Genomic DNA, 17,231 nt, shown 5'->3' with positions numbered 1-17,231 from the left:
GGGGTATCAGACATTAATTAGAGCGGTCAATCCCCCAAACCCGCCTGTAATTCACACCCTGGTTCAAAAGCATGCTTATTATAAATATCACATCACGAAATAACAGATGAAAGCAAAAGTGTGGACGCATAGTCTACATTAACATTTATTTACTTTTGTGTCGGGGAAAAGCATGCTCCACAATAATAACCATCTAGTTTTTCTCATAAGGGTCTTATGAGGGTTTTTGTCTTGTCGATAAACTTACCATCAACAAACATTCACTGCTGCTGCGCATCTGGTATCGCTAGGGTTGTTTATTTTGCCAAAACTCCAGTAAAAACTTGGATTATTGCAAAACAACAGATATTTTATTGCAGCGATTACATGGCAGGGTAGGTTATTTATATTCCCCTGGATTTTGTATAAGTGTGGTGGTGTTTGTATCTGATTTTTATATAACACATTAACACAGCTAGGCCTGCATATCATCTTTATTGGTGGTCAAACTAATCGAGTTCAAAAAAAATAAAATTTGTACACATGGATGTATTGAAAACATATTACATGTTGCCTTTTCTTCAGTTTTTCAGCCAGTTTCTTAAACTTTCTTCCCTTTATGAGCAAAAATGTTTTATACAAAAGCTGTTTGGCATTTCTTATTTTGTTTGATTTAAGCAATTATAAACAACATAAAACAGAAACATTTTGATGTTCCAATAGCAATTCCAATGTTGAAGACTCACTACCTGCCCTCCATCTGAATGGAGTGTTATGTGAAAACAACATTTATGTTATCTTACTGAAATAAAAAGTGGAATAATTAATCTTTATATGCACAGTATTGTTGACCAATTTATAATATCCATTTCTGAATAGAATAAAAAAATAGTGATAAATAAGTAGGCGGCACAGTCTCACAGCAAGAATGTCGCTGGTTCAAGCCTCGGTTGGGTCAGTTGGCATTTTTGTGTGCAGTTTGCATGTTCTCCCCATGTTCGTGTGCATTTCCACTGGGTGCTCTAGTTTCCCTTACAAGTCAAAGACATGAGCATTACCGGTGTACAGTTGTAGTCAGAATTGTTAGCCCTCCTGTTTTTTTTTCTTCTCCAATTTCTGTTTAACAGAGAGAATATTTTTTTTTCATCACATCTCTAAACATAATAGGTTTAATAACTCATCTCTAATTACTGATTTCTTTTCTTTGCCATGATGACAGTACATGATATTTTACTAGATATTTTTCAAGACACTTCTATACAGCTTAAAGTGACATTTAAAGGCTTAACTAGGTTAATTAGGTTAACTAGGTGGTTAATTGGAAATTAGGCAAGTTATTGTATAATGAAGGTTTGTTCTGTAGACTTTAGAACAATATATAGCTTAAAGGGGCTAATCATTTTCTCCTTAATTAATTTATTTTTTTTAATTAAAAACTGCTTTTGTTCTAGCCAAAATAAAACAAGTAAGACTTTCTGCAGAAGAAAAACATAATCAGACATACTGTGAAAATTCCCTTGCTCTGTTAAACATCATTTGTGAAACATTTAAAAAAGAAAAACAATCCAAAGGGGGGCTAATAATTCTGAACTTCAACTGTATATACAGAACTTCTTAAGTTGAATTTAACACCTTTGACAGTACCATCTTTTTTAATACCTTCACAAAAAATTATTACCAGCACGACTTAGAGCTGCAACTTTAGTAGTGTAAATGAAATATCTGTTTACATTGTATTTTAAGGCAACTACTGATGAGTTTTGTATAAGGTTAAAAAGAGCTCTGTTGCAGCACGACACTGGAAAATGAAACCATATCAGACAGCACGGTTTGGCATGGAATGGAACAGTTCAGCATAAAGAATGGTTCAGCACGATAGTGAAAAAGCGGCTTAGGTCTAAACACCACAGCACCTTAGCTCGCAATGTAGCGGTGGTGATGGCGCATAGCTTCCGCTGTCTGAAGCCTGTCACACACCTGCTGACGATGCTGCTAGGACTACTGCTGGCAGTGCTTTGCATCGGGAGAGCAGTCGATGTTGAGGGCAAAGCAGTGGAGGTTGAGGTTGTTAATGCAGCCGTAGCGCCAAACATTGATATGGGAAGCTGCTGGCTGCGTCTGCGCATCTTAGATTGGTGGCTATTCGATTCCATATGCGATTTGACGCTATTCAGCCCCAACCAGGTTATAATAATCTGTAGTTCTTGCAACGTGGCAATAAGACTAAGCCAGTCTTTAAATCTTTAGTCCTCCAGTCAGAAGTTTAAAAACTTGCATTTCACTATGTTTTGATTTAATTAATAAACGAAAGCGAACTCGCCTACATGGCTGGCAGCAAGCCAGTGATGAGTTGCAGCTAGAAGGGCATCCGCTGCGTAAAACATAAGCTGGATAAGTTGGTGGTTCATTCCCCTGTTGCCACCCCAGTTAATGAAGGGACAAAGTCGAAAAAAGACCAAACGAAGGAATGAATAAATATATATATATTTTTTTTTTTATTATAATTTACTTCTAGTCAGAAATGAGATCAATGAGATCGACAACTCAAACAAAATTAAAAAAAAATTATAATACATGAATAAAAAACCATTATGTGGACACAGGAAAGACACCAGTAACTAGCATTGCCAATTGTGAAGACACAAAGTGACATCAGCTCAATACATTCCTGAAGATATTTCCTATTTCACAGAGCCCACAACAGGCTGATCTTCACCATTCATCTTTTCCAGACAGTTACGACTGATGCTGTGATGGGCCTCGGGGCACAAGCACTCAACAGAACACACGACGCTTAGATTCAAGGTTTAGGGCTTTTGATAAATGTGCTGTCCCACCAGGCTCACACATTCTTGCCTCCTCATTTCAGACCGCTGTCCTTCACAGGCCATTAAACTATTCACTTCGCTGAAGGTCATACCAACAGATCCCCATCAGATCTACAAAGCCCTGCCTAAACAGAATATGCTCCCAAAAAAAACAGGTTTGAGTCGTCATTTAGCTTCATTTCATCTCGATTCCGCTCCACGTCTGAGTAAACATTTCGTCCTTCTTGTGTAATTTTCTTGCTACAGAAATTGCTCCAGTCATTTCCGTCTGGTTGGAGCGCTTTTGATGTGAGACTGGCCTGCAGAGCTGCTGTCAGGAGATGAGGGCGCAGAGAGAGAGAGAGATCTGGATTCCCATTTGATTTTCACATTGGCACAGAAACTCTCTCATGCACAACCTTGGACGCAATGGTGCGAAAATGAAGGGCTGCCAAAGACAGTACACTCGCAGGCTTGGACTGAAACTCCACACAAGAAGCTCAATGTCAGGCCTCCAGACTAACATTTTAGAGCAGTGGCATCAGTGCCAGTAAGTTCTACAGATGGTGGAACCAACACCTGATTTGGTAACATTATAGATGTGATATTAATAATATCACACGTTTAGGGTCCTAAAAATGCACATTTGACGGTTGTTTTGTTGAGTGAAGCAACAGCATGATTTGATAATTAGATGTTTATTTTCATTAAGAAAAAAATATTATCAGACTTGTCTATCATGCAAGTCATCATTTTGCCAAGCACGATGTGATCCTGGATTAACATCAACAGAATGTTGATCCTTAATCACTTTTTGTTAGAAAATGTAATCCATATCAGTTTCCTACCCCCAAACCCAACAATAACTTTAACTATTCCCAAAATAGGAGGGGAATAATAGTTAACAATCATGTAGAGAAGTGCACAAACCTAACCATAAGCCTAAACTTAACATAAACTGTAAACGTATCCCTTAATTTTCATTGAATAATGTGAATTTTGTTCATGGATCAACATACATACAGTAGATGATAATCCAGGAACATGTCCTAGTTCTGGAAATCAGATTGGTGTGTCTATCACAAAAATGACCACCTGTCAATCACTTTTTCGTGGGACTATAGCACAAATAAGTAGAGTGATCCGTGTCATTATAATGGCGTCGACAAACTTGGTTGTTAAAAAAGGTGCAAAACCAACAGGAACCAACCAACAGTATCTGAGGTTTTTGTTAAAATTACTAGGTGCAAGCGTGAAAGTTAAAGGGCACCTATGGTGAAAAATCTACTTTTCAAGCTGTTTGGAAAGACATATGTGTAGGTATAGTATATAGACCATCATAATGGGGTGATATAAACACACCCAGTCCTTTTTTTCAATTTAACAACACAAAAACGGTGGACCAATTGGAGCGGTTTTCAGACCGACCACAACTTGACGTAGGAGTGCGGTCCCTCTGCCCACCGAATTGATTGACAGCTGCGTATTAACATCTCACGATAGTCACATGTATAATCATATCATCAATAAGACTGGATGTGCGCAAAGCAACTGTAAGTTTTTGTAAGTAGCCTTAACAAAACCGCTACCTGATACAAAAAGATATAAAAGAGAAACTCATAAAAAGTATCATAAATGATCTGATGGGTGTTTTGAGCTAAAACTTTACAGACACATTCGAGACAAAAGACTTATAAAAGGGGTAACCTAGGTGCCCTTTAAAGAGCAATGTACTGACGCTGTGACACGTTATAGATTCAAAGATCGAAGAGTCATTAGATAGAAACAAGATTAATTAAATATCACGTTCAACAACTATAGTGAGACATGATCCAGGGGTACATCCTTGGTGAACTGTCTGATGTGCACTTCTCTCTGGGGTGACTGCTAAAGCTGCAGCGCATGATAGAATGTTTGTATGTGTGTGTTTGTGTCATGTGATGTTTGTTTTCAGCGGTACAGTGTGGAAGGAGGGTTTTTCAGAAATGCTAGGTGAAACACCAGTGTGGACGTGGATCGTTTTCCTTCTAAAATGTCATTTTAAAACAGACGTATTAGTGTAAATGGAGCAGGGCGGAGGATCGATATGCTGACTCAGCATCGTGATGGCTATGGGCCATCGACAATGGACGATGGCATCATCTTTCGACCCAACCCTAGTTCTCATTGGGTGCAGTGTTAATTTCGTCAATGAAAATGAATTTTATTAAAACAGAAACTTGTCAGGTCTGCTGCGTCAATAAGGGGACTGAATGAACGCACTCCAATCAGTTTATCTAATGAATGAACAGCGCAATGCAGCAGACTATAACAAAAATGGAAAAGTTTTTAGGCCTAGTTCACCTATGCCTCGTATCTGTATCGTTTTTGACTGTATTTTAGTTGTCAACAGCACTGTTCATTAATGAGTTGATTAGAGAGCGATCATTCATAGTTTTAATTCATGTTTCTGCTGTAGGAGACCTGTCAAGTTTCTGTTTGTGTTAAGCTATAGGCAGCAAACATTTTTCGACCGTTATTTTCATTGACAAAATTACTACTACTGTAGATAGGTGTTATTAAAGTATAACCATGATAATAGAAGTTTTGTGGAACAAAAAGTCTAACATGGTTGTTGTTGTACACTGTGCCAGCTATTTTCCTCATCAGTGTTGTAAAGAATGACAGTGTTTTCACTTGGCTTCAAACTATTTTAATTTTTGGATTGCATTCATTCTAGCTTTCGGACTCTTGATTGTTTCCTCCAGCAGGCAGCTCATGCAAACTGAGCTGTTCAGTTCTTCTTTTGGTGTGTTCACCAATGAATCTCATATGCTACAGAATCTTCTCTACATTGTGAAGTTGTGATAGCATTTAGTATATTTTTCCAGTCCAAGCCTCTACCATCTGAATTGAGAAAACTATCTCAGTAGCCATTCATGTTTATCACATATTAAACCGAATCTCTTACAAAATCATGGTGTAAACTAGCCCTTGGATTTATATTTTAATAATAATAACAGGTGAATTGCTGTCTGACAACCTGAAATTAGGAATGAACCAATTCCAATCATGACGTTCAGTAGAATTAAAACACATAGCTAGCATACAATTTGCTTTTCTCATTTGGAAGCTGACCGAATTGGACTAGAGCTTTGGCAATAAATAGGTCAAGAACTGAATCTGCATCGATTTTCTGAATGCATTGCAATACTCTCATTGATTCGGAGCATAGTTTTTACCAGCAGATGAAACTGTATACTACAGAAACAGCAGCACTGTGCTTGCCTCTAATTCTTTATACATACCACTTGAACTTAATATAAAGTTAGGAAAGGTTTAAGTGAATCACAAGTGTGTTCATAGGCAGCTGTTTACAATAATCCTATGGCAAAAAAGCAACGGTGACTTACAACTGCTCTTTTTAGTAAGCATTTGAGTGTATAGTTTAATTGCAGATTTAACCAATCTCAGAATAAGTGCAGAATCATTTTTAGATTTGGTTTGCCACCGTAGCTCTAATTTGAACCCAGAAACTGTGACCCCAGACATCAGATTTACTAAGCAGATCCATTCGACAAATTGGTAGAGGTGCCATTGCAACCGAAAAACAAAATTGAGATGCGCTGGCAAGACAAAAAGGCGGCTAAAGCAACCATTTATTCACAGTCTTGAGCCATGAATGTGTGTCTTTTTCCCCCCACATCATGACTGTAAGCTGAAGTGCTCAGAAACAAGCTCATCTGCACCTCCTCCATAAGCGCTGGACACCAGACTCCTTTTATCTCTTCCACTGAAGGTATTTCACTTGTCGGCCTGTCAAAGCTGTGCCAAAGTCTCTTTCTTTTAAAGCCAACAGAAAAAGAGAGGGAAGGAGGAACAGAAAGGGGGGAGGAGAATAAAAAAAAGATGCACAGCAGCACTTGCATGCGATTTTCCAGCAGTGCTACAACATGCAGGCCAAAGGAAATGAGATGTTTCCTTGTCTGCGAGGTTTGGGAAACGGAATGTCATTTAATATATTCAGGAACTGCATTGTTATATGAGGCAAAATACACAACAGCCGTCAAAGAAATATAGTTAGAAAGATAGTTTTCATGCAGGAATATTCACAGATTTCAGCTGGTGCAGCCAGTGAAAACCTGTCTGAACCTGACTTTGATCAAAGCATATTTCATTAAAATTGTTCTTAAATTAATTCAAAAGGATTGATTTAAGCTTAACAAAAAAGTATAAATAAAACTAATTAAAAGTAGATTTTAATCAATATTTAAAAAACTAAATGCACTTCAGAACTGTTTGCCGATGCTTTAGGAAAGGTAAAAATGTTGTAAACTATGTTCAATGTTGTTTCATTAATACCAAAAGTATTCATTTTGATTGCCCTGTAATAGCATGATTTCTGAATCTCAAAATACTGGAGTCAGTGGCTTGCATTTAAGTTTGCTATAATGTTATTTATGATACATGTTTTGAATCAATATTAAATGTCCCTTACCGGCCACTTTATTAGGTACACCTGTCCAACTGCTCATTAATGCTAATTTCTAATCAGCCAATCACATGGCAGCAACTCAATGCATTTAGGCATGTAGACATGGTCAAGACGATCTACTGGGCATCAGAATGGAGAAAAAAGTTGATTTAATTGACTTTGAACGTGGCATGGGTGTTGGTGCCAGAAGAGCTGGTCTGATTATTTCAGAAACTGCTGATATACTTGGATTTTCACACACAATCATCTCTAGAAATTACAGAGAATGCTCCAAAAACAAGAAATTATCCAGTGAGTTACAGTTCTGTGGGCATAAATGCCTTGTTGATGCCAGAGGTCAGAGGAGAATGGCCAGACTGGTTCCAGCTGATAGAAAGGCAACAGTTACTCAAACAACCACTATAGTTACAACCGAGGTATGCAGAAGAGCAACTCTAAACGTACAACACACCAAACCTTGAGGCAGATGGGCAACAGCAGCAGAAGACTACACCAAGTGTCACTCTCGTCAGCTAAGAACAGGAAACTGAGGCTACAATTAACACAGGCTCACCAAAATTGCACAATAGAAGATTGTAAAAATGTCACCTGGTTTGATGAGTCGTGATTAGGGTCAGAATTTGCCGTCAACACCATGAAAGCATGGATCCATCCTACCTTGTATTATCAGTTCAGGCTGCTGATGGTGGTGGCGTAATGGTGTGGGGGATGTTTTCTTGGCACATTTTGGATCCATTAGTACCAATTGAGCATTGTGTCAATGCCACAGCCTACCTTTTTAGTATTGTTGCTGACAATGTCAATGCGCTAATGACCGCAGTGTACCCATCTTCTGAAGCAGCATAATGCGCCATGTCATAAAGTGTGAATCATCTCAGACTAGTTTCTTAAACATGACAATGAGTTCACTGCACTCAAATGGCCCCCACAGACACCAGATCTCAATCCAATAGAGCACTTTTGGGATGTGGTGAAATGGGAGATTCACATCATAGATGTGCAGCCGACAAATCTGCAGCAACTGCGTGATGCTATCATGGAAATATGGACCAAAATTCCTGAGGAATATTTACAGCGCATTGTGAATATAAGCCATGCTGAATTAAGGCAGATCTGATGGCAAAAGGGGCTCCAACCTGGTACTAGTAAGGTGTACCTAATAAAGTGGCCTGTGAGTGTATATACATTATACAAATATTAAAATGTGACTTTTTTTTGAACAAATTCTGTTTTATCCCTCCATTAAAATGTCACCAGAGAAAGTAATTTATTTCATAAATATCTAAACAAACTAAAATATATTAATATTTGAAATAACTCTGTCTTAAATAAATGGAAAGTTCCATGAACTGTAAGGAAAGAGTTAATGGATTTAATGTACTATAATTACCCTGCCCTTTAATTCATAATATCATGAGCTGTTTTTATGGTCATATATTTGATGTACATTTAATCAATGTTGATTCAGAGAAGTCGATGAAGAGCATTTTCCAAAGTCGTCAGCTTAATTCACCAAAACTTTGGTTGGCCCCAACACCAGGGGTCAAATTGAGGCCCTGCTTCATTGGAAACAATCATTTACAGATGGCAACTTGGAGCTCAATTCACTGTAAATACTTAGCATTGCTTCACAGCGACATGTAAATGTCAAACTCACTGCTTCATTCCAAAACGAACACGCTTTTTAATTCAGTAACAAAACCCAGACAAAGTTCTTTAGGCACTCATCAAAATGAACAAAAGTCTATATGTTAATTCAAGACAAGACTGCTAAGTGGGTGAAACAATAGCACAAGCATCACAGTGATTTACGGCTCCAAAAATTGTTTATTCAAGGGAAGCCTACGACTTAAAGATCTAATTTGTCAGCTTGTCAACATCCATTGTGTCGAATGCAACTGAGACAGTGTTACGAGTGCAATTTCGTATGCTGGTCCTGTCAAAGGCTGAACTCACCTTGAGCGAATCACACCCTTCAATGCCCATATTAATATTCTCATTTATCTCCAACTACACCGAGTACTGCAATGCTGAATATTTCGCTAATTACGGCGAGACCTTGCGGCTTTGACCTTATCAGGCTGTAATTAGCGTCTCATTAGGAAACAGTTTACCACTGATGTGAGACCTGTCGACACCGGCAGGCATGTAATCCTGTAAAAGTTCCTAAAGGAAGGACGTTTGCCATCAAAACACGCCAGTCGGGACGTGAGACGGAGCAGTAAATTGAGAAAGGAGACCCTCAGGTGTTCTGTTAGGTTAAGAGGTGCTCTTCTAATTTTTCTTCCAAGTAACTTTGCTAAGGAAAGAAAAAACAGCCTCCGGAAGGGAGGTGATAACATCTGTTGTAGGTGTTGGCAAGCAGCGACTGAGCGCCATTATTACAGCCCTTCCAACATTTCTGAGCATGTTCCAGCAATCAAACACTGTGTACTTCTAATTAAAGCCCGGCTCTGATTGCAAACGGAAACGACGGCGTAAAAAAAAGAAAAAAGTTGACGTGAAATGTGAAAATACACGTCGGCAGAACAGGGGAGAGTAATGAGGTACTGGGAGGGGACGGAAAACAGTGTGAATTGGCTTCGTGATGGAATCGCTGAGCTGAGGAATGAGATGGAACAGCGCTGAAAAATTAAGTTTTCCCCCAGTAGATTGCTGCCGGAGGGTCCCGATGTACCAACCGCAGTCTCATTACTTTCCTTCATAGGCTGGAGGGAAAACCAATTAACTCAACAGCTGGATGGAGAAGAGACACTGGAGGAAGACGGACAGGAGAAGACAGCCCGAGACTGGATTTTATATTAACATGACACAGTCAACAGCTACAGTGGCACGGCAGACTTGAAATATGATGACAGTAATGGTTTCATGTGCCAAATCATACTACGTTCTGAGGGCTTAAAGGGATAGTTCACTCAAAAATGTTATTTACTGACAAGTTTTTTGAATGAACCGCCAACTATTCCAGCCTTCCAACCGCAACCCAGTACTGGGAAACATCCATACACTCGCACATGCACTTATAAACCACAGCCAATTTAGTCGATTCAATTCACCTATACCGCATGTGTTTGGACTTGTGGGGGAAACCGGAACACCCAGAGGAACCCCACGCAAACACGGGGAGAACATGCAAACTCCACACAGAAATGCCTACTGAAACAGCCAAGGCTCAAACCAGCAAAATGCTTGCTGTGATTGTAACATTCATTCTTTTCATTCATTCATTCATTATTTTCTTTTCGGCTAAGTCCCTTTATTAATCTGGGGTCGCCACAGCGGAACCGCCAACTTATCCAGCATGTTTTTACGCAGCAGATGCCCTTCCAGCCACAACCCATCTCTATGAAACAGCCACACACACTCATTCACACTCAAACCCTACAGACAATTTAGCTTACCCAATTCACCTGTACAGCATGTCTTTGGACTGTGGGGGAAAGCGGAAGAAACCCACACGAATGCAGGGAGAACATGCAAACTCCACACAGAAATGCCAACTGACCCAGCTGAGGCTCGAAACAGCGACCTTCTTGCTGTGAGGCGACAGCACTACCTACTGCGTCGCCGTAACTGTCACATAACTTACTCATTTTAAAATGAAAGCACACTATTGTAAGCAGTACCTTAGTCAATAATAACAACAGCTCATACCCATACGATCAAAGTCACTGGGATCCAGTGTTGTTTAAACCCCACTGACAAAAACATCTATTGTGTTTAAAGAAAGTCATGCATGTTTGGAATAACATGAGGGTGGCGAATTTCAACTTCTGGGTGAAATATTCTTTCAATAAGCATCATTTCAGAACAGAAAACCAAGAATTACAGAAAAACTGGAGCTATCGAGGAGCTTCCCACACTGAACTGCCGGAAACCACAAACAAAATCCTAATGTTGGCAGGCTGACTCCAACATGCCACATTCTTGCAGAGACCAGGCTATCATTTTACCTCTTTTTTTGAATATTGACTGCAATACTGAATTGCAATATTGAATGTTGACTGCTTTTGTAGATTTACACATTGCGGTATCGATGCTGAAATTATATTTTGTGCAGCCCTACACCAGACATTACCAAAACATACCTTATGCATTTTAAAATGTAAGCAGTACCATAGTCAATAGGCTGCCGTTTTAAAAAACGAAAGCGAGGCTGCAGTGGAAAGAAAGAAGTAGAAGATCAGCACTGTAAACATTGCAACAACATGCTGTAGACTACAATCCTCCAGTTGTTGCTGCTATTTCAAAGTGCAGATATGGCGTAAACATCTCTTTAATACAGTGTATTGTCTGTAATATTGTTGTCATGGTACTTAAATGTTAAAAACCTCCATTTCCTGCTAATATTGAAGCACTGTTGAGTGCTTTATTAAACAAAGCTGATGATTTCGTTATTGAATTAAATAAAAATAAAAAAACGTCTAATTGCTGCTAACATTTAAGTGCTTTTGAGCACGTTCTTAAACACCGCTGATTTGCCATAGTATTCACCAGTGCTCAACAAAAAATGACTGTGATTGGCTGGGAAGGTCATCAATTTACCTTCTTTACCGAGTGCAAACACAGATACACAGACACTGGAGCGTTTTAAAGTTGTGAAGATCCATCAAGTCATTAGCACTCGGTAAACATCAAGTGCGGTGAACTGATGACCTTCCCAGCCAATCACAGTTACTTCTGTTGAGCACTGGTGAATGCTATGGCAAATAAGCGGTGTTTAAGAACTTAACTTAGCAGAAAATTAGGTCCACAATCACTTTTTATTTCACTATCCATTCAGAACGGACCTTTGGGTCACTCAGAGAGTGATGTGTAATTTGTTTTGCTTTCTCTTCGCTGATAAGATATACAGTCAGGTACACAACAATACACTATCATGGATGCAGTTCCTGTGTGACTCCAGGTGATACTTCTGGGTTTCTCGCTTTTAAAATGGCAGCTGCATGAAATCAGGCTATAATAACAAGTCTTGCCCATACAATCACTGGGATCCAGTATGGTCTAAACACCACTGACAAAAGCCTTTTTTGGCTTCAGTAGAAAGTCATGCAAGTTTGGAATTACACGAGGTTTGTGAATTTTAACGTTTGAGTGAAATACTCTTTCAATAAGCATCATTTTAAAACTAACCAAGAATTACAGAAAAATTGAAGCTATCGAAGATTTTCACACTGAACTGCAGGAAACCACTAACAAAATCCTAATGTTGCCTTGCTGACTCCAACATGCCACATTCTTGCAGAGACCAGGCTATCATTTTACCTCTTTTTGAATATTGACTGCAATATTATATGAAAAAAATGGGATGCTCTGCAATGATGCAATAACCTCTCACACACCAAGACCAAGTTTACAAGTAATATTCAAATTGCAAATCCAAAAAGTTAATTAGAACTTTTTCCTCACGTTGTGTTATTTATGTGGGACAACTTGCAAAATAAAATCTCTGGGTGATGACAGAAGTGAGAGTGTTGCATTGTGAGAGATTTGAATATTGCAACAGTGTGTCAAAATAGCGACAGGGTTCACAGCAGGGAAGAGCTTTCATTGACAACTTCCCAGTCTCCCTGATGGCATAAATCCTGCTTTTCCACATCTATGATGGCAAACGTTTGCAAAACAACCCTGCAGCCATCTCGTCTGAGATCGTACCATACAACACCTCATTTTAAATGTACAGAAACACACGGGGAACTCGACCTTTCAGGTTTGATTGTGAACTGTGAAGGGAGTGATGGAGTAATAGCTGTTCTAATATGCCATTTGGCACACTGTTTCTCTGCATGGTGTCTAGAAAACATGTTTTTCATGTCTCAAATTGAGGACATTAAATCTTTGTGGTATTTTTTGAGGGCAAATGTAAAATTCCAGTTGCACTGATGAGATTTTCCAGGAAAGAGATTCTTCGGTGCACAAGAGAGGGTTGTCGTCATCGTTTGCAGGCATCAGATTTAATAATCCTCTCCTTCAGTGTGTTTGATGTTCAGGTTGGTGGTTCTGTCAGTCTGATGTGAACGCAGAGGAGGTTGTGGAGGATTTGAGGGAGTCAGTAAGAGGCAGCTGTCTGGACTGGAGGGCATTTAGGGGTTTGGCAGCTGGCAACACCGAATTCCTTCTACATGTTGAGTTTGCAGCCATGCAGGAAGAAGTGGGAAACATACAATGTCACTGAGACTGATTTCAGATGCGAGAAAAGTAGCTTTTTTTGGAAACTGACAAAAATAAAAAATGATTAAGAAAAAAGTGTGTGCATGTGTGCGAGAGAGAGAGACAAGATGTTGTTTTTCCTAAATTTTCTTGTTGCATTGGCAATTAAATATCCAAACAAATGTACTACTATACACTCAATTTTAAGGAACAAAGTTAGAAATGTGATTAAAGTAGTGCTGGGTGATTAATCGAAGGCAGTAAAGCTGGTTCTAGTAAACCTTCAGCAGGTGAGATGCAAAAATTGGTTTTAAAATCTAATTTGATTTTATTTATTGATAATGAGAGAGGTAATCGTTTTGCTATATTAAAAGCAGTTTGAACTGTGGCTCTAGACAAAATATATCATTTTGTTCATTTATAAAAGGCAAGTTGTTTAGTTTTAAGGATTTTACATTTGTTTAAAGATATTATGGTGAAGTCAGGATCACTACACGGACAATTTTGAAATTCACTCTTATTTTTACTTTCTCACAAACAAATTTCTGGTATGAACATTCTTGGGATTTAGTATAGTAATGAATGTGTATATGGCAATGTTAATGTATTTGGTCTTGGCGGTAAAGATCTGCTACACTGCTGCTGCTTTGATTTTTATGTTAGAGCAAGTACAGAGTACTGTAATGTACCTACTGCCAGTGTAACCCCGCCGACTTTCCACATGGGGGTTGGTCACTCTACCAAGGAAGCTAATGACCATGGCCTCTAGTGTATGTCGAAAGAGCACCTTTAGAGGTCAGAGGAGTGTGGTTTACCTGCTCAGCACTTCACTAGCTGGCCTCTGCTATACTCACCCCCCTAAACTTCACTCCCATCTGGCTCACGGCACCAATGTAACCCCGCCGGTCCTGCGACACCCAACCCACTCCGAGCTGGGATTAAACCGGAGACTTTCCGCATGGGAGTCAATTGCTCTACCAAGGAAGCTAAAGACCATGGCCTCTAGTGTCTGTCGCTAGAGCACCTTCAGAGATCGGGGAAGTGAGGTTTACCTGCTCAGCACTTCAGTAGCTGGCCTCTGCAACACTAGTATATACACAGACATGCCGTCTGAGAATATAACACACTGCTGCTGCAAACATAATATATAAGTAGAGCAGGGGTGGAGGAGGATATCTGAAAATGCGCTACAGCTTGACAGCGTAAAATGATGTGGTGCATTAAAATTAATGAGGAGCAAGCTTATTGGCTGAGGAAGTGACAGTAACCAATCTCCAGACCTATCAGCCCGTGCGAGAATAGTTTCATGGCATAAACTTTACAAATTTGGTCAAATAAAATTAATTTAACATTTAATTTGAAACAACAAAACCATTTGAGAGTTTAAAGAGATAGTTCACCCAAGAATGAAAATGAAATCACTGTTTACTCGGCCTCAAATGGTTATAAACTTTAATTTTCTTTCTTCTGCTGAACACAAAATATATTTTGAGTTCCATAGTCAATGCTTACAGGTTTACTACTTTTTTCAAAAACATCTACTTTTGTGTTTAAAAGAAGAAAGAACCTCACAAAGGTTTGAAATGAGCAAAGAGTAAAGGATAACAGAATTTTCCATTTTGCCTGAACTATCCCTTTAAGACTAGCGAGTCAATGCCATGAAAAAACATATATATATACATATATATATATATATATATATATATATATATATATATATATATATATATATATATATATATATATATATATATATATATATATATATATATATATATATATTACGCCTGTTCATAAGGATTCAAAAGAAACCATTGAGAGCAACACAAAGGCACAAAAATACATGATTTCCCAGCAGTAAATGGTGAAAACATCAATTTGCTATTGACCGAACACACATCTATAGTCCTGCAGACTGTTTAATGATCCGCTTTCTGTTCATTCAAGTTCAAATCCAGCAGTGTTTCCACTCGTTATTAATGAGCTGGTGTCTCTGACAGGCCCTTCAGACCATAAATGGTGGTGCAGAGCCACAAAAACATGTCTACTGCTCATCACTCACACACACTCCTCTAAAAATATAAAGTGCATACACATTATTCCACAACAATCCACGATTCAGGCTCTTATTTCTGCAGTGACAGTAAAGATGTCATTTGCAGAAAGGACTTATTTTATAGTCAAAAATGGACAACAACTATAGAAGTAATAAAATAAGTGTCAAACTGTTGTAAGCTGATGTGATCTCATTGTATATGTAAATTATGCAAATCATAACATTCACAAATTTAAAGTGAGAACAGTAAAAAAGCAAACATGAGGAGCTGGAACTTGTGTCATGTTCTGTCAAATTCATTTTAATTATAGTTTGGCTCACAAAATGAATAAAATAAATATGAATGGTGTTTGTTTTCACAGCTGTAATATAAAAAAAAAAAATGAACATATGCTCTTATTATATGCATTTCTCAAAATTCCGTTGAAATTTCTTGATGAATAAACCTGTCATTAAATAATCTATAATTAGTCAAACAAACAAATGAATAAAAAAAGAGCATATAGTTTTAAATCAACTGTATGTTTTGTTTTCATTAAATTTATTTAGTTTTGATGTCAAGATTATTAACCCTCCAGTGAATTTTCTTTCTTTCTCAAATATTTCCCAAATGATGCTTAACAGAGCGAGGAATTTTCCACAGTATTTCCTATAATATATTTTCTTCTGGAGAAAGTCTTACTTGTTTTATTTCAGCTAGAATAAAGGCAGTTTTTATTTATTTTTTAAACCATTTTAAGCTCAATATTATTAGCCCCCTGTAACGTTCGCTTGCAGAACGTATTTTATATAAGTGTGTGCGTTTGTTTGTATGTGGGTGTGTTGTTTCATGCATGCCGATGACGCTGGGTTTGAGCCACCAATCGCTGGTTGGCGTAGCATTTAAAAGCCGAGCCCAAACTGTAATGGCGATCTCTCTCTCTCTGTCTCTTTCCTTCTTGCCACTTCTAGCTCTTATTCTTTCTGTGGGTCTCTATGAGGACAGTCTCTTGCGAGGGCTAGTCTGAGAGAACGTGTTTTGCTTGTTTAATGCTCTTGTCTAAAGTTTGCGATTTAGTAATGAAATGTATTTGCTTGTGAACTTGTCCAGTTAACTGTCATGTTTGAGTGATACCTCGGAGAGGTGTAGGAGTGAGTAAGTTGCGCAATATACATATACGACACTCAGATGTATATTTTGTATTAGTTCACTAGGTTCAGGAGAATGTGCTGTTTTCTGTGTGTTTTGTTTTTAGTTAGAGCAGTTTAGTTAAGACGTTTGGTATGTTGAAGATGTTTCTTTTCATGCTTTTCTTTTCATATTTAGTTTAGTTTGGTTAAAACAGTTACTGAGTTTTGTTATAGTTATTTCTTTGATTTAAGCACATTCAACTACTTCCTCTCCCCCCAGGTAATTCATTATTTAATCATTGTAAATATTTTTCTTTCACTGTATAATATATTTTCACTGGTTTCATTGGATGTATGGGCAATAAATAATTGCAGTGATATTTGGTATTCAGTTTATTTCTTTCTCCATCCGCTTGTCACACACATTAAACTAATGTATGTTATGACATCTACTCCTAGTTTAATATTAACATCTAAAAGGACGTAACATATAATTGGGGGCTCGTCCGGGATGTATTTCAATTATTTAAAATCTTAATTTAGTAAATATTCTTTTCTATTGTCCACTAAGGTTGGGTTATGTTGAACAATTTGACATAGTACGATGTCTTATGTAAAAAATCGCGATGGATGATGGCATTGTCGTTGTAGGTGG

General features: G+C 38.2%; 1 protein-coding gene and 1 long non-coding RNA gene across 5 annotated transcripts in view; one reads left to right on the top strand and one right to left on the bottom strand.

Moving 5' to 3' along the window:
* Positions 1–6,986, top strand: part of LOC141376848 (uncharacterized) — an 84,198-nt gene extending 77,212 nt beyond the window's left edge. The window contains exons 2-4 of one of the 2 annotated variants that reach the window (XR_012388113.1): positions 2,849–2,962; positions 3,054–4,820; positions 5,245–6,986. This is a non-coding gene — a long non-coding RNA (uncharacterized lncRNA). Of the gene's footprint in view, positions 1–2,848; positions 2,963–3,053; positions 4,821–5,244 lie in introns of those variants that run through there. The other variant, XR_012388112.1, reaches the window with a different exon arrangement.
* Positions 1–17,231, bottom strand: part of ndst2b (N-deacetylase/N-sulfotransferase (heparan glucosaminyl) 2b) — a 149,900-nt gene that overhangs the window by 95,349 nt on the left and 37,320 nt on the right. The gene's annotated exons all lie outside the window — the stretch shown is intronic.

The sequence above is a fragment of the Danio rerio genome, chromosome 12 (genome assembly GCF_049306965.1).
Source record: "Danio rerio strain Tuebingen ecotype United States chromosome 12, GRCz12tu, whole genome shotgun sequence".
Taxonomy (NCBI): Eukaryota; Metazoa; Chordata; class Actinopteri; order Cypriniformes; family Danionidae; genus Danio; species Danio rerio.
This window is presented reverse-complemented; position numbering and strand designations above follow the sequence as displayed.